Here is a 17819-nt window from a genome sequence, read left to right on the forward strand (position 1 = left end):
ACTCACACATTCAGGAGACTATTTAGGGTGTATCTCCAAAGAACTGCAAGACAGTTAAAGATAATCATAGCTATATGTCTTCTACCAGAATCAGCAAAGTCTGCAGACACTGCCATAAAGGGGAGCCATGAAAGAACTGGTGTCTCCGTCTCCATCTCTGTCACCTCTGTCTCCGTCTCTTCCCTCTCTGTTGTATCCATTTCCGTCTCTGTCTCCTCTGTCTCCGTCTCCTCCGTCTCCCTCTCCTCCCTCTCCCTCTCCCTCTCCCTCTCCCTCTCCCTCCCCCCCCCCTTCCCCTCTCCCTCTCCCTCTCCCTCTCTCGCACACAGCACACACACACAGGTAAAAAGAACCCTGCCTTCCCTGGTCACCCCCACTGGCTAGCTAAGGCTGCTGGCTCCTGAGATGGTACACAAACTCTTGCCTAGGACAAGCACTTACTTAGCACCTCTCTGGTGCCCAGTGGTTATAGTTGTCCTAGCATTCCTTTGCAGGAAAGCCTTTCTGAACCAGCCTGAGCGGGGAGGCCTGGCGTGAGGCCAGGCATGAGGAGGGCTCAGTCGGATCAGAAATTCACAGTTCACAGCCTGCCACTTTCATTTCCTAAAACTGAAACCTGTGTAAAGGGACTTATGCAACAGTGGAATTTCAGCTCCATCACTCACTGGAGCCCCAGGGCCAGGCAGAGCTGGTCCAAGAATAGCTCCAGATACAGCAAGTCTTGCTATGAAGTTTCTGAGGGAGAGCCAGAACTTTCTCAGCTGACTCCAGCTAGTCCTTGTCCTTGGGAAAAACATGGGAAGCCTCTGCTTTTCCCCAGCCAAGGGCTGGGCTCCTCATCTCTGAAAGGAAAGTTGTCATTTGCTGTTGACCTGACAGTCCTGGCCAGGAGCCTCCCTTAACAGAGACATCACTGGCTTTTCCTGAAAGAAATTAGCCATCTACTTGGAATAAAACAACTTGAACTAATTCACATAAACTGTAAATGACTGAAAGTCTGATAATAATCACATTCCTTTTGTTGTCTTGTTTTTGGACAGGGCCTCATGCAGCCTAAACTGGCTCCAAACTCCGGATCTTCCTATCTTCATCTCCCATGTGCTGGGATTCGGTGTGAGCTTGCATCCAGGGCCAAGTGAGTACTTTCAAGGATACAATTCTATAAGCAACCATAGGCTCATCAGTTCTTTCCAGATCCCTCAAGTAATAGCAGTTAATGGAGTCTGTTTTCTCAAGAGTCAAATGATGGGAGAACCCTGGTCCACTGTTTGGTCTGCACCATAGATGCCCTCAGTGAAGGAGCAGTGGAGAATTAACTGTGGAGGGTGGAGAGGGAGGGAGAGAGGAGGGGCGAGGGAAGAGAGGGGAGAGAGGGGAAAGAGGGGAGAGAGGGAAGAGGGTGGGAGGGGGAGAGGGGGGAGAGGGGAGAGAGGGGACAAGAGATTGTTTCCTGGTAATTTTCCTGCAATCATTTTGTATTCTTTATTCTCTTAGAAACAAATGCTTTTTAGGAAAGGTGGGTCACTGTTAATCTACTATCTTGATCCATTCACATTGATTTTTTTTCTGTGGTTTTTATCTTTTGCCAACATAGCTTTGGAGCACTGTAATTTCATAAGTCCAGATGCTCCTCTTCAGTTGACCTACAACCCCTTTCTTAGCTCCTTCAGCCCACAGTCATTGTTGTTGCTATTACTCTCCTGCCTGTGTCTCTGCATGCATGTGGGCTGGCAGCTTCGTTTCTCCACTCTATTTTCTATAAAACAAATGTATTGCTTGGCTGTTCTTAACAGTCCAATTTATATCCAGCACTTGTGAACACCAGGCACCATTTGTGCCCCGTGCACACACTTCCTTACATACATTTACATACATCTACATACATTTACATACATTTACATACATTTTACAGCCAGGATCACTTGATCCAGATATCACAGCCAGCAAGGGAGCTCAGAGCCTATGTCTCAGCGCCCTTTAAGTGACCACACGCTTCTCAAATCCCTTTGAAATATTATTTTTACGTCGGAGTAGTCCTAAGGGACTACTTTGCCAAATGAAGCACAGGCAGGGCTCAGCCCTTTGGTACCCAGGACATGCTCAGGTTGGTGCTTGGTATTGTTGAGAATTGCCACACTTAGCAAATTCTGGCATCTGTTCAAAGCAGAGGCTGTTGACTTCTGGAAATAGAAGGCTAAGGGTGAACAGAACAAAGAATTATATGATAGATACCCCATTTCTCCCCAGAACAAGTACCCTCGATCCATCATTTTTATCCAGATTTGTCAACAATTTGACTAGACCTACTAGATGAACTACAAACTAGATATAAAACTAATTTAAATCATAAAGCCTTTCTAGAAAACACTGGGTAACCTTGAGAGTTTGTTTGGTTCTGGGCCCTATTAGCTCAAGTCTGCTTTTCCCCTCAGGATATCTTGTTGGACTAGAAGGAAAGATGTTTAGCTGGATGGGCAGGTTAGACAAGACCTTGTCGAAGTAGCCTTCTCGGAGATGGTTTTCAGCAAGACAGTTTTCATCACTAGGGGCGAACAAGGGACTAACAAACCTTGGGAAGTGAGTAGGAGTTTTTCATGGTGAGCATACTTCATTGGCTGGATCATTGATGCTGGAAATGCTTCACTTGCATGAAGAGAAATTCCAGGTGCTTTTCTCCTTTTAGGAGAGAAGAAGTTTAACCTAAAACCTGGCCACCAAGCTATGTGACTGCCTCAAGGGTGGCAGATGTGGGGGTCATAAGGCTACGAGTGCCAGGACATGCAGGCCCAGAGAAGGGAGGAAGCTATCTGCTCATGCCAGCCTCAGGACAAAATCTTCAGGATTTGAACACATCTTGACCCCATTCTTGCTCCAGACTGGTTTCCTTGGACACATGGCTTTTTGGGGCCACAGGGCCCTGTATTGTGGACAAGAGTTATTTCCACTTTCCAAATGTGAACACTGAGTCTTGTGATCTACTCAGTTACACAGCCATCAAGATTTAAGTCCAAGTCTGCTGACAGTGTTCACCCTTACGGGTCGTACAACATTGCCCCAACATTGCTGTGGAGGCTGGATTATTGGGGGGGGGCATTGTTCTGGGACCCAGTAGTCAGATGACACAGCTCTGAATTGGAGGCACATGGGTCACTGCTGAAGGCCGAGGGTCAGTCCAGGAGATGATTTAGAGCAATGATTAGAGTCCATTAGAATCAAAGTAAAGGGTATGTATTTTAGATCAACAGTGAAGATTTGCAGCCTGCGGGCAAAAATGATGATGATGACAGCTTACCATTACGGAGCTCCTTCTGTATATCAGCAATGAGCATGCATATATATATGGATAACGCACATGTACCATATATATATATATATATCAATTCAGACAAGGAGGAAACCCTTCTGTTATTGGAGTGGAATCTCATCTCATACTTGAGCCATTATTTAATTATCATTAACTTCCATCTTATATCTAAAATAATAAATGACATTGTTTCAGGTATGGTTTACTTGGCTTAAAATGTTCTTGTTTGGCAATTGCAGTTGAATTGTGCAAAACCTGTTGGGCAATATTCCTGTAAAGCGAACTCACAGCAAAATGGGAAGACATCCATACACTATAAAACCTCTGGCCGCATGCACTACTTGAGTGTGTGGCTACGTTCCCCTGGCTGAGGAGGTTAGGAAGACTGGAATGCTGGTCTCAGGACAGCCAGTGAAGTGCATAGTGTGTGGGCTTTGTAATCAGAAGAACCAACCCAGCTGTTATGTGGCAAGTTCTTAAACTCTCTGAACATCCGTGGCTAAAAGGAGGTTAATACCCCTCTTATAAAATTATTACAGAATGGTAGACACACACACACACACACACACACCCCAAACAGGAATTTATTTTCCACTCCTTCATCCCCATTTTGGATCTACTTATGAAACTTTGTAGTGTCTTCTCTTCATTTTCTCACATTATGCTATTTTGCTACTTGCCTTGATGCACACACACACACACACACACACACACACACACACACACACACTTTTCTAAAATGCAAAGGAAAAGCTCCCAGAGAGGACCCCAGGGCAGAGCATGCCTGTGGCTGAAGGGGCATAGAGCAAGCTTGAAATGCCAGGGTGAAAAATACAGGATACCTGAAGTTACACAGGGAAGTGCTTGGACAACTCAAAGAAAATAGGCAGCAGGGGCCTTCTAGCTCTGGGATTTTGTCACATAGCAAAAACAGGGGCATAAGAAAGAGAGCAAGGGCTCTGCAGTGTCCGGAACTTGAAGTGACAAGCTGATGTGGCAATAGGAGGGGCTGGGCAGTGTCTGAGTTTCACCAGGAAACCCACCCAGCACTCCAGGGACAGTCAGCTGTCATGCTCAGAATATCTCATGGCCGCACCCAAGCTGGGTTATTCCCCCTTTTAACAAAGGGATAGAATTCTCTCATAGGTCAATTAGAAGTGCTGGGAAGCAGGTATGACTCTCCATTTAATACTCAGAGATTCAGAAACCCAGGGATCTACAGACCCACCCACCTATGAGCTTCAGTTGACACACAGGGCTTGCCGGAGAAGAAAGGCGTTAGCAAGTGGGTCTAGGAAGAAGGAACAGTTGATAGGAGCTAGGGAGATGTACATTTGTATACTAGAGTATACACCTCTGTGTGTCCATTTGTGTCCATATTGTATACTACACACTTGTATCCATATTTTAGAAAGAAGCCTGCATTTCATATTATTAATAGTTTATCAAGAATACACTATAAATGGTTTGCTTGTTCTAACTCAGTGCCTTCTGGAGGACTACACAGCTGAGACTGGCAGACACTAGTTTTCCAAAGGAATACCTGAGCCCGAGTGTTCAGAGATAGGTAAGTGCATGGGGTAGCCAGGAACATGAGGAGACACAGAGATCACAAGTCTCATGAATATGGCTGACCACCCCAGCAGAGCGTTGAGACTGAGTTCTGAGTGGATGCTGTTGTTCCCTTCCCTGTAAAACAACTCAAATGTTCATGTCTCTGCTCAGTGGTGTTTGCAGAGGCAGGCAGCATGAGCTCTGAAGCCGGGTTGGCTGACTCCACTGGACTGACTGAGGAGCTCTCCAGTCAGTGGTGGAGTTAGTGAAGAATCCCAGTGGCAGCCCCAGATTTTACCTAAGGCCCTCCCTTTTGCACATCCAGGCAGTCTCTCATGGTTTCATTTAGCCAATTCAAGCAATGCACTTTTGGGGTTTGTTCCTGGGCTTTAGCTTCATCCGGCCTCTGGCCTGAAAGTGCTTTAGTGATTTCTTCCCCCATCTGGGTCACTTGCCTCCCTCCTCCTCCCTTGGGTAGAGCCTGCTTGGTCTCTAGGATCCTTTCTGTTCAGTTCATTCTGGTTTATTTCAGAGGGCTGACTCAAGGTGGCACAGCCTCCATTCCTGGGGACAGCTTTCGGGAATGCTTTCTGGAGAATTGGCCTGACTGTGGTTATGACCCCCTGAAAGAGGAAAATGTGCTATCGTAACACAGCTTGGTTACTCTACATACTGGCCCCTGGAGGGAGCTGGCCATTCAGTGGATCTCAAAATTGTTGTTTTGCCAAGGATGGAAATTATAAGGAAAGATATTAACTTCTGTCTACACAGCAAACCTCGTCTTTTGATGCGATTTCACCAAAGGAAATTCTGAGATGTTAATTTCTACTTCATAGTTTCTAAGAGTGTGCTCTGAATTAACACTACTTTTTTTTTTATGTCACATTGTCTCTAAAACAATCTGGGACAAAATTCAGTCTGCCCCTGAAACTGCCATAAACAACAGACTAGCAACTGTGTGGCTACTTTAGTGATACATGTAGATACACACTGTGTCAATAAATGACTCTTGTAATTTATCAGAAAATAAATACAAATTTATATGAGATGTACAAAATAAATCCTATAAGATTCATGTATGATTATGTTGATAATAGCCACAATATTTCGAGGAAAGGTTTTTATGCTTTGTTTGCAAAGCAATTTGATGTTCTTAAAAATCAGTCTACTTTTGGGAAAATTTAAAAATGGTCTAAGGTTAAGTGATTTTTTTATTTCATTAAAATGGTTCTTTTCTGGTGATTTTTGTTAGTCTTTAGCTCTTGGAAAAGGAACTGAGTTTTAAAATACTTTAGATGAACATATATTAATTATATATATAATAACGGGTTTCACTGAGGCATTGTCAATTGTATAGAATGTATTTTGGTCACAGTCACTCTAGTGCGCTCTCTTGACCCTGTCTACTGCCACTGATCTCTTCTTCTTTCCAGTTAGGCTCCCTCAGCATCGCATTTCTGATGCTGTTGTTATGGTTGTTCCCCAGTGAACTTAGGTTTTCTTACAATAGCACAGGTGAGAGGCTATTGACAGGCACATGGAACTTTCCAGCAGCTATACCACTGAAGAAAAGGTCCTCTGTTCCTGAAATCATTAACTGTCTGTGGGTCTCCAGAGAAGTGAGACTCACATACCCTGGTGTCCTTTTACAGTCCATAACTCGTAAGGGACGCACAGGGCTCTCTGACAGGCGCTCCCTTGTGGACTCTGTTTCCTTCCATGGAGGAATGTTAATGGGTCCAACCTTCTTACACAGGCAATCATGGCTACCAAGATAGATATCTATTGATGGATGATATAGATACAGACATATGAACTCCTTACAGGTGTATGTTAACTGCTTGCTGCTGGATCTGTTGTATGTTAATATAGTTATGTTCCTCAAATATATAGCCTCCAAGAGTATAAAGCTTAGGACATTTTACCAAGCTGGGGTCCCCTAAACTAGAACTGTGTTGTGATGCTAGTTTTTCCAGACTGTGTTCATGTTTCCCTAATTCTACTGTAGTTATCATTTTAGAGCAAAGGTAACCAATCTGTTTTGCTGATTGCTAAGCTTTCTGAAAAATCCTACCTTGACTGTTCTAAGCCGTTTTCATCTGCACTTTTGGCCCTTTCACAAATAGTTTACTATCAAACTCTTGAAAAAAAATCACCCTAACTAAGTACCTGTTTTACAAACTAGCTTCTTTTAAATATTTGCTATGGTTTGTTGTTAGATTTTCTCTCTTTGGAAACCTTTATGATTCTTTTCTCTTGACACTTAGAGAAATGCAGCATCTAACTCAAGAAACTTTTAGGGCTTGGTTCTAATGCTGTCTCAATTAAATTCGGCCCCTAAAGGCCGCATTCACAGAAGCTGAGGGTCTCCGCCCCGGGCTGGATTTGATTGGCAATAAAGAATTGGTACAGCCAGCCAATGGCTGGGCAGGTAGACTGAGGCGGGACCTGGGGGTTTGCATTGTCTAGTAACTACGGGAGAGTAGAAGGGAGAGCTCTCCATGACAGAAAAGAAGAACGACTAGACCTGCGACCTGTGAGACATGTGGGAACCAGGGAAAGTGGCCACAAGGGCCACTTCCCCAATTGTGTGTGGGATAGTAGAGATGAAATACAGATTTTAAAAGATGTTAACTCAGAAGTATCTGAGGGGAGTGTTTTCTACGGCAAGGATTAGAACTGCCTAGCCTTTGAGCTAGTCAAGGCATTTAAAATTAACTGGCGGGTGTGTGCGTGTACGTGTGCGTGTGCACGTGAATCCAGAGGGCCCTGGCCGGTGGCTGGGAGCGCGACCCTCCAACCTCCAATGGAGCTAAAGCGATAAAACTAAACTTGTCTAGTTTTTTCTTTGTTGAGATGTTTGAAAATCACCCATAGCAGGACAGGCAGAATTAAACATGGGAATGGGTACTAGCTAGGTGTGGCCCTAGAGTCACTCTTGTTCCTTGAATTTGACGGAAAATCAGGACTCAGGTCCGTGTTCCTTAAATCTGTCTACTGACCACCAACATGGAAATAAATGAGATAAATTGGAATAGATTTCATTCCTTTCGTGAGAAACAGTCAAGACCAAACCAACAATTAATTCTTAGCAATGGTTACTTAGTCATGTTGTCAGGGCAAACTGTTCAGTGACAAAGAGAAAAGTCAGAGTGGAAATGAAGTCACTCTGGACATGGTGACATGCACCTGCAACCCCAGAGCTTGGGGGGCTAGAGTAGCAGCTGGTGAGCTTGAGGCCTGCCTGGACTTTTAGTTGAAGCTCTGTCTTTAAGCCTACAACAAGGACAGAAGTCACTACCCCAAATCAAGTACAGAGAGGCTCTTCTTCAAGTACAGAGAAACACTTCTCATGTGTGTTCAGTTGTTCTTTTCTGACGTTGACTCTCACCAGAATTTTCTTTATTGTATTTGTTTTGGGCATAAGCATTATTTCCTTCGAGAGTGAAGTTTAAAAGTCAGGGACTGTAATCATGGCTGTATGTAGCAATACCTTTTCCATGTCATGCTGATAGGCCCTCCTCTGATGGGCTGGTTCCTACAAACAGCCTTGGGGCCACCTGCAGTTTAGTATAACTTACAGTACATGTGCCCTCTGCTCGATCCCCCAGTCTCACTAGAATAAAAGGAGGCATTTACCCTCTGTCGTGACTAAGAACATAGTGGAGCACTGTGGGACATGTGGCTATATCTCTATGATGTGGGTGAGGGTAGAACTCTTACATGTAGGTGTGGAACATCTGGAATGTGCTATGAAAAAGCCTTAAATTCAACATCTCACACCCTCAGGGCTATTGCATATGGCAAGGCAGGGAAGTGTTCCTAGACAACAGCCTCACAATAGACTGCTTGTCAGTAATCCATAGCCATAGATGTAAACCATCTGAAGGGATGTGTTTCTCGAACATGAAAACAATGCCCAGTTGATGGAGCAGCAAGTTGCATAAGCTTGTGAGAGTGTCTCTAACATAAAAGCAGATGTGTGGGCTGGAGAGGTGGCTCAGTGATTAACGCTTCTTCTTGTTGTTGTTGCAGAGGCCCAGAGATCAGTTCCTAGCACCCAGATTGAGCAACTCTTAACATTCTGTTAACCCCAGGGCCGGGATCTGACGCCCTCTGCTGGTCCCTACAGGCACTGCACTTACCTGCACAAATGTGTACAAAGGCACAGACATACATACACACATACAAATAAACAATAATAAATATTAAAGGCAGTGAAAGAAGAGGGATGATTTCTTTCATTTCAGTATGTCGTTTCCTACCTTTTAACTTCTGAGCCTTACAGGCTCAAGGAAGATTTTCTGATTTTTTTTTCTTTTTACTTCTTTTCTGCACAACTATTGTTGCTGCATGTGGTATGTACCCCATTGTGTACAAGCATGTGCTGAGGATTCCATACTGCTAAGAGGCCGTACTGGTAGTCATCCAGGTTCACAGTGGCAGGAAGCCACCTTCTGTTTGAAACAGATCCCCAAGAGTTACTCCTAACAGTGACGACTGACAGAGGGTGGGACATGAATGGTGGCACATTAGATTCCATGTTGTCCTCCACATTGTAGAAAAGAACCTACAAGGTATGACGTCAATAGCTTGATGTGGACACACTGTTAGTGGCTGGCTTGTTCCAAGTCAGCTCTCCAGCTCAGGAGGTCCCTGGGATAATGTGGGGCTGATACCCATGGAAACTAAGCCTACTGAGGACTCAAGAGATGACAATGAGAAGGACGGGCATGATCATGACAGAGGCACAGACATCACAAGTCTCAGCAGCATGGCTGGCCATCTAAACAGAGATCCAAGACTGGGCCTCCAATGCCTAACTGCCTTTCCTCCCTCCTTATAAACCTGCTGGCTGGAAGGAAGACAGAGTAGAGGTGTTTTCATATGATTTCCAGACTTCTGGATAAAACGTAGATTCCATTGCTGTGTCTGCTCTTTGGTATTTGCAGGGACAGGCAGGAGGTGTTCTACTATCCAGGTGATAGGATGCTCTGACCAAGAAGAAAGTGGGCTGAGTTAGTCATTTTGAGGGACGGACCACTGTAAGCACTGAGCATGTCCTGGGCAGCTGACAGGGTGAAGCAGAAGGGATGCGTGCTGTGGAATATATTTAATCTTCTACCCAGCCTTTGATTATTCAATTCCCAGATAAAAGACATGTGACCTTTAATTCATATTAAGCCTTTATCAGCACTAAAGCTGGGCAGATATCTGCCCTCTATGCTATTAAGGTCTGCTTTCCTGTCGATAACTGCATTATTACTTACAATATTCCATCTGGTTCCATCTGGTCTTAACTCTAATTGGTCAGCCCTCCTGGCCATGATTTTAAGATTCTTACCCCATGGTGTCTTCTCTCTCTTCCTTCCTTCCTCCCTTCCTTCCCCCTTGTGGTTCTCCTCAGACCTGAAGCCCCAGGAACCCAAGCCCCACTTATCTGAATTCTGCCCAGCTATAGGCTGTAGGCATCTTTATTCACTAATCAGGGATAACTTGGAGGTCAAGGTCACATAGCATCACTTGGGTCTGCTGTGGATTCTCTCATCGCTGGAGACAAGCAGGTTCCAGGGGCCAGTATTTAGCGTCAGCAGTACAAGCCGCATCAGGCCAACCCACCACAATTCCGCCTATTTGTCCAATTAAAAAGACTCCTTTTCTCTCAGATATAAATTAAATACAATTATAACAATTGTGAAAACTATAAGGTATGACACATTCATAATGTCCAGTCCATTTATACTTGGCAACTTCAAGTTTTCTATATATCCTATCTTGGTGGGTTTAGAATTTTGTATTTTTTAATTTAATTTGTATTATCATCCTAAAAACGCTTTTCAAACCTAGAACATCTTTTTTTTTTAACCTAGAACATCTTAAATGCTAAACAACTTAAGTTTAATTGTGGATCGCTGACGCTTTTGAAGATCATCTATTTATAGCATATTTGAACAAGCAAACATTGCCTGTCTCTAGGTACCTATTATCTGTACAACTCAAGATGTATATTTTTGTGATAATCCAGACTAATATCTAAGATAAAGATGAGTTTGATTGATTATTGACTTGCATATTTTAATTATCCAACTCAAGTTGTAATAGCAGCTATTAAGAAGACTGAGATTAAACCTTGTATTATTAAATGAGTTGTATAGGCACAATACCTAAGAGTTGAAATATATATATATATACATATACACATATATATATATATACATATACATATTTTGTGACAAAATTAATGCCAAATTTTGTATCAATATACAATGATTTGTACCAATGAAAACTTTAAACCTGTATCAATATACAAAATTCTGTACCAATGTAACAAAGTATAACTTCAATTTTGCATCAAAATATAAAGATCTCTATCAATATAGGATTATGGTTATAAAATGTTTTGTTTAAGAGTCAGTTCAATAACCTATGCCTATTTGTCTACTTTACAATAATATTCCTATATCTCCCTTTTCTTCTCAACTGCCTTCCCTTTACCTAAGAAAGAAGGATAGATAGAAAGATAGAAATCCCTGAGTCTGTTTCCTATTTCGTCTTCTCCCTATCCAAGACCATAATTATTAGTTAATTCCCTAAAATGACAATATATTTATTATTTATAAAATAACCAGATCATCCACCCCAACTTGGGACAATGTTTTTTTTTAATAATTACTTTCTGCTGTATTGGGGTGAAGAATTCCTGTTTGCCTCCCTCCCCAAAGGAAACCAGTTACCCCTGCGGAGAAATTACCCAGGCTTAGGAGACCTCAGGGGACAGGGGAACTTCAACAGTACTCAAGTCTAGGAGGGACAAAGAGGCACAGGACAGTGTGGGCAGGTGACAGGAGACCAGGCATCAGAGGACCTGTTTTTTTCCTCACACCTGATTGAAGTGGGGACATCTGGTTAAGGAAGTACTTTGTGCAGAATACCATGAAACTCATAGAGAAGATAGAGTTACCCTCACTGTACAAGCTGATTTAATACAGATTATCTCTTAGTAATCCAAGTGTTCAGGGACTGCTGGGTGGCAGATACTATATGCATGGTTGCTGCTCAGGACAACAAGGGACACACTAGATTAGACAGTTGGAGTTGGCACTGACTGGTCCAGACCAGTCTGTATAGGGCTCCCAGGGAGAAGAAAGAACAGTGGTTAGTTGGTTAGTGTGAAGAGAAAGGAAAGAAAGATTTGGCGGAAACAGTTTAAGGATATACACTTAATCTTGTCTCTGCTACTTTTCCAAAGTCTTTGGACATTTTTCTCTGCAGAAGAGAGAATTCAGGACTTTGCTTTGACTTTATTCACCAGTTAATGTTGCAATTTCTAAAGTTATTCAATTAGGAACTTGTTTTTCCTTAAACTTTTCAGTCTTAATTCTCTATTTAGACACATCCCAAAATTTAAGCAACATTTTGAGAGACTTTAGCTGATGTTTATTCCTAATTATAAACTTAGTGGAAGGAGCTACTGTTAGTTTGCTTACTTCTTTGAAACAGATCGTTATGTATTGCTTAGGTAGACCTCCTGTAAGAGCTCACAATAACTTACTGGGTCAAGGTCACCAGATACGGTCACTGGAATTAAGTCAGGCAGGTTGATGGGTCCACAGCAAGACTGAGACTGTGCCAATTTAGTGAGGGCCATCAGATTGTTTTTACCTTTATCTGAAACAGAATATAATGGCAATTTTCAGAATTAATACAGTTGTAGTTGCCAGGATGCAATGATGTTTGCAACCTTTGCCAGTTACACGAGGCCAGTTGTCCTGTCAAGCTTCCATACATCCTTGACATCTGAGGGGACAGACAGAGAAACACAAAGAGGTCTGCATGCTTCACTGCCTGAGGGACCACAAGTCTCTCAGGAACTGGAAGGAATCTTGTGACCCAGGAGCCATGGACTCTAACCTGAAAAACCCATGATGCATATCTCTCAAGGCATCTAGGCATGGCCAATTCCATGGTTCCCTGCAACCTACAGCTTGAAATCCTCCTGCCTCAGCCTCCTGAGTGCTTGTAACAGCTAGTCTTTGAAGACCTTAAACTTTTAAGCGTTTTAAACTTCATTTATATATGTAGTATATGACATACTTTTTAAACATATTTCAGTTATTTGAATGAAAGGTTTTTTTGGAGTTCTTAGATTTAATTAATAAAATTATAAATACAGTGAATTTTAATTTCTTGTAAATATTTTAAGAAAGAATATAAATATTTCAGCATATGTGTCTAAACACAGAAAAGAATCACAAAGTATAGTGAAATGTAATTGTCTCTCCCAGTCCACAAGAGATCAATACCAGGACTCTTTATCGACAACTGCCTGGAACACACATGTAAACTGTGTGTATTCCCCTGGATGCTTCTGGTCACCTCTAGATTACACACAACACGGATGCAATGTAAACATGCTGTGAGGATTTGTATACGCTTGAGGGAATAAAGACAAGGAAGATGTCTGCTCCCCCTGCTCAGTGTGAACGCAGTTTTTAAAATTCTTTTTTAATGCATGGTAGGTTGAATTAGTGGAAATAGAACCCAAGGATGTGGAGGGCTGACTGCACATGTCTGAGATCTAAAACAAGCATGCTGAGGGTGTACCGCCCTGTGTCCACTGAAGGGAAGCTCAGCCAGGTGTGGATGCATTAACTGTGTGTGTGTGTGTAAAGAACACACCTGGAACAGCCTTGGAAAACTGTTTTTTTTTTTATTGGGGGAGAGGGAGAAAGTTGTATTTATGTCCCTGGGGAGGTAGCCAGGGTCCTGGGTAAGGTTTGTGTGTCTGTGTACCATTGACCAAGGTAGGGCTGTTGGAAGATACTTCATCTGCATATTCAGTGGGTGGTGTGTGTGTGTGTGTGTGTGTGTGTGTGTGTGTGTGTGTGAACCATATAAATTCAAACAAGGAGTGAGGCCTGATAACTGTTAGGGTAATAAATTCTTACTAGGGTTGATGGTGGGGCATCCGACTTCAAAGCGCCAGGTTGGGAGAGGGGAGGGAGCCAACTCCTGCAGACCTCATCTGAGGTATCAGAGGCCTCAGCTCTCCTTGACACTTCCTCTGGTCCCACAGGGGTAAGAGCAAGCATTGCAGGGGATTCAGAATTTCTGAAGCCCCAGCAGGCTACTGCAGATGTGCCCACACACCCCTTCATTCATGTACATTTGGCACAGTGGCTGGCATGTGGCAATCCCAGTTTCACTTTTTAGAACCATCTATAAGTAAAAAAAGAAAAAGAATTATATATATATATTTGATTTGCAGTTAGTTGTTATCTATAGGTGTGGATTCTACAGAGATGCATACATTTTAAATTGGAGTTATAAGTCTGACTTTTACGCCAATTAGTCAAAATTCCCTTAGATGTGACAAATACTTTTAAAGTCCCAAAGAATATTACATATGTGCATATGAAATTATAAAACAATAAATACATTAAAAATCAAATATCTAGACTAAATATGTAGCTAAATGGTAGTGTTTGTCTAGTGTACATGAGATTCTGATTCAGCAAACAAACAACAAACAATCATCCATGTCCATGGGTCCTGTAACATAAAAAGATGAGAATGCTACTTATAAATCTTCTAGAAACATTTTGGGTCAAATGCAACTGTCTATAAATTGCACAGAGGACACAACTTCTTAGATTTGAGAGACACATGTAGTAAACTATTACATTTACATAACTTGGGGAATTTCTTCTTGGTTGCTCAATAATACTGGCAAGAAGTTGGTGATGACCTTGTCTGAGGCCCTGACTGGCACACCCTGGACTCCAGTTACACTTAATAATTAGGAACTAAACCAAGCAAGACAGTAGTCACATAGGTCATGTGTCTTGTTTTCTAAATGACTCATCTTTCCGTCTGCGTAGAAGTTGGCAACCCTTGTTGTATTACTGTATCATGTGGTTGGCCTTAGCAGTTATTGGCCCTTGAGATACTTCAGCATATCCTAAGGTACTCCAAGGAACTTAGAATATGATAAAAACTCTGCCTTCTTTTCATATTTTTCTGCTTGGTGTTATGACAGATACTGGAATTAACTGGTCCACTTTTTCTGGTTCTCTTGAAAGGGGACAGCTGTTGGGTCACCACCTAGTAAGTCTGTTAGATCAAGAGACCACTGTTCAGCTCCTCCTCCTTGCAGTTCCTGTGTCTGGCAACAGCTGTTTCCGGTGTCTACACTTCATTCATCAGTGCGCAGTTAAGCTCTGAAAGGGGGAGAGAACGCATGACTCAGGGAGTGCTGGGTGGATGCCATTGCATCTTGAGGTTAATGTATTTCCACACAGAAGAGCAAACCCCGTGCCCTGGGCATTTCCATCCAGTCACACTCCTCAGAAGTGTGCACATCTGCAAGCGTCTCTTTAAAAACTTTTTTCCCAAAAAGAATTCATACAGTGAATGAAAACTATTTGCCTTGCCTTTGTGAGTTTTCTGTGTTTGGTTCCAACTTAAAGAAGTCCACCTCATTCATCATATATGGATTGGCCCTTCTAGAATAAGAAAATCAAGGTCTCTCCCTCCCCGCTTCCCCTCTCCCTTCCTACCTCTTTTCATCCTCCTCTTCCCCTTCCTTCCCTCCTCTCCCCTACTTTATATCTCCCTCTCTTTCTCCTTCCATTACTTCCTCCTTTCTCTGTAGTTCTCTACTTTCCTAAACTTTATATTCCTGGACTATAAGTTCTCTAAAAAAAGGAAAACAAAATATTGCTGTTGGGGTCTTAACTGTGGCAGAGCCTGTGTTTGGCGTGTGGGAGGTCCTAGTTCAGTCCCCAACACCAGAACTCCAATCAAAGTGAAACAACTGAGATCCGAATGGATTCTATATGATACGTGTCTCAGTTAAAAGACAGATGCTTCTGAGTGCCAGAGAGGAGCCCAGAAGCTTGAAGCACTTGTACACCTGTCATTTGGGTGAACATACAAAGCAGACAGTTTTAATCACTGAAGTTTTGAAAGCCTTCCAAATTCCAAAGTGAAAATTGCCTTTCCAACTATGAGATGAAAGGAAACATCAATCCTCTCTGGAAGTGGCGTCCGAGATCTACCAGAGGACTGTTTTGTTGGTGGTATGTATATAACCTACCAGATCAGTTGATAATCATGTTAACCATCATCGGAGGATTGCTTACAGTGTGCAGACATGTTGCCAGTAGGAATTGGCAGATAAGTAAATGGGTTTGTTTGTGTGTTTTTTGAGACAGCATCTCATGTAGCCCGGGCTGGCCTAATTACTCCATGAAATCCTTCTTCCTTGACCTTCCCAAATGTTGGGATTACAGGTGAGTCTCCATATCAGGCAGAAACCAATGGCTTTTGGTCAGCTTTGCTTTTAGGATAACAAAGAAATAAACTCAGTTAACCCAGGAAGGCCAATTTGAGAAGTCAGCACAGAGAAGGGCAGCTTCCAGTGTTAGGGAAAGTAAGCTGAAGGGAGGGGAGTTTGCCCAAGTGTCTGAGAAATCCGGAGGAAGGAAGGCGGCTGCTGTGCAGCCTGAGCCGCCCAGGCTGCATAGTCACATGGTGACCCTATAGACCCAGACTGCTGAGCAGAAGTTCACTCTCACGTTTGTGTTGGTTCATATTGGTCTAGTTTCACTGATTTTTGAAGAGCTAGGTAGGAGTCGGAAAATAATAGTCCAGAAGAAGTCACTTTGGAATCCAAACTGACAGTGTTTGTGACAGCAAATGTAGCAGGGGCTTTGTCTGAGTCTTCTGATCTACACAACACCCAGATCCTCCAAAGAGGAGCAGCATTGCCTCTGGCTCTTTCAAATCTCAGAGGGAAAGATTGAAAAGCCAAGCCATGCTAGAGCCCAGTAGTCTATGGCTGCATTTTCTTCCCTAGAAGCAAATCCTTTGGAACTGTAAACTCTTGCCCATGAAGAGGTTTTTTGAAGCACCTACATACTGGTCCTTCTTTGAGTCTTCTTGCCTTGTATGGCCTCCAGGGACAGGTGTATGCGAAGAAATTTGCTTCTCTCCTTGTTTTAGTTTGTTTCAGCAGGTTAAGGATGTAACAGAGAGAGAGAGAGAGAGAGAGAGAGAGAGAGAGAGAGAGAGAGAGAGAGAGAATTTTTCTATAGGGCAGTGGTTCTCAACCTGTGGTTTGAACCCCCCACGGGAGTTACATATATGATATTTACATCACAATTCATAACAGTAGCAAAATTACAATTACAAAGTACCAACAAGGGCTGGTGAGATGGCTCAGCGGTTAAGAGCACTGACTGCTCTTCCAGAGTTCATGAGTTCAAATCCCAGCAACCACATGGTGGCTTACAACCATCCATAATGAGATCTGATGCTCTCTTATGAGGTGTCTGAAGACAGCTACAGTGTACTTACATACGATAAATTAATTAATTAATTAATACCTTTGGGCTAGCGGGGTCGGAGCGAGCAGGAGAAGGGAAGGGGAGAAAGGTACCAACAAAAACATATGCTTGAGGGTCATCACAACATGAGGAACTATACTGAAGGGTTACAGGGTTTCGAAGGTTGAAAACTACTGGTCCAGATCCTATAAGGACAAGGGACGTGGAGCTGAGGGGAAGAGAACCCTGGGTTTAAGGGAAAAAAATTCTGGCTTCAAATCTCAGCTGCTATTTCTGATTTACAGAACATTTTCTTGTGAAAATGAGGGTAAGGATGCTTGTTCAGCATCCAACCTCACTTTGCTGAGGTCAAAAGGGATCACAGGCACAAAGGGTAGATTATGAAGATGAAAACACATCTCCATCATGAAGCAAACCAATCTACCACCGTTTTCAGAATCACCTTGAGATGCAGATGTGGGATAGAGAAAAGGAAGTACTTAGCTTCAAAGCCATAGGTAGGAGTGATAGTCCTGAATCTTCCCCGTGCTTAAAAGGATCGGCTGCTGCTCAGAGGGCTGGCTGTTCTGGGGGCCAAGGAGAGAGAAAGAAATCTCTGCTGTCCTTATCTA

The 17819-nt window shown here is 42.9% G+C and overlaps 1 long non-coding RNA gene across 1 annotated transcript; it reads left to right on the forward strand.

The window, feature by feature from the left end:
* The first annotated feature begins 811 nt into the window (after positions 1-811).
* On the forward strand, positions 812-5775 carry LOC114640528. The gene is made up of 3 exons (XR_003714156.1): positions 812-1135; positions 4790-4871; positions 5391-5775. It is a non-coding gene; the product is annotated as an uncharacterized LOC114640528 (long non-coding RNA).
* Positions 5776-17819: the final 12044 nt, after the last annotated feature.

The sequence above is a fragment of the Grammomys surdaster genome, unplaced genomic scaffold, assembly GCF_004785775.1.
Source record: "Grammomys surdaster isolate TR1022 unplaced genomic scaffold, NIH_TR_1.0 125834, whole genome shotgun sequence".
Classification (NCBI taxonomy): Eukaryota; Metazoa; Chordata; class Mammalia; order Rodentia; family Muridae; genus Grammomys; species Grammomys surdaster.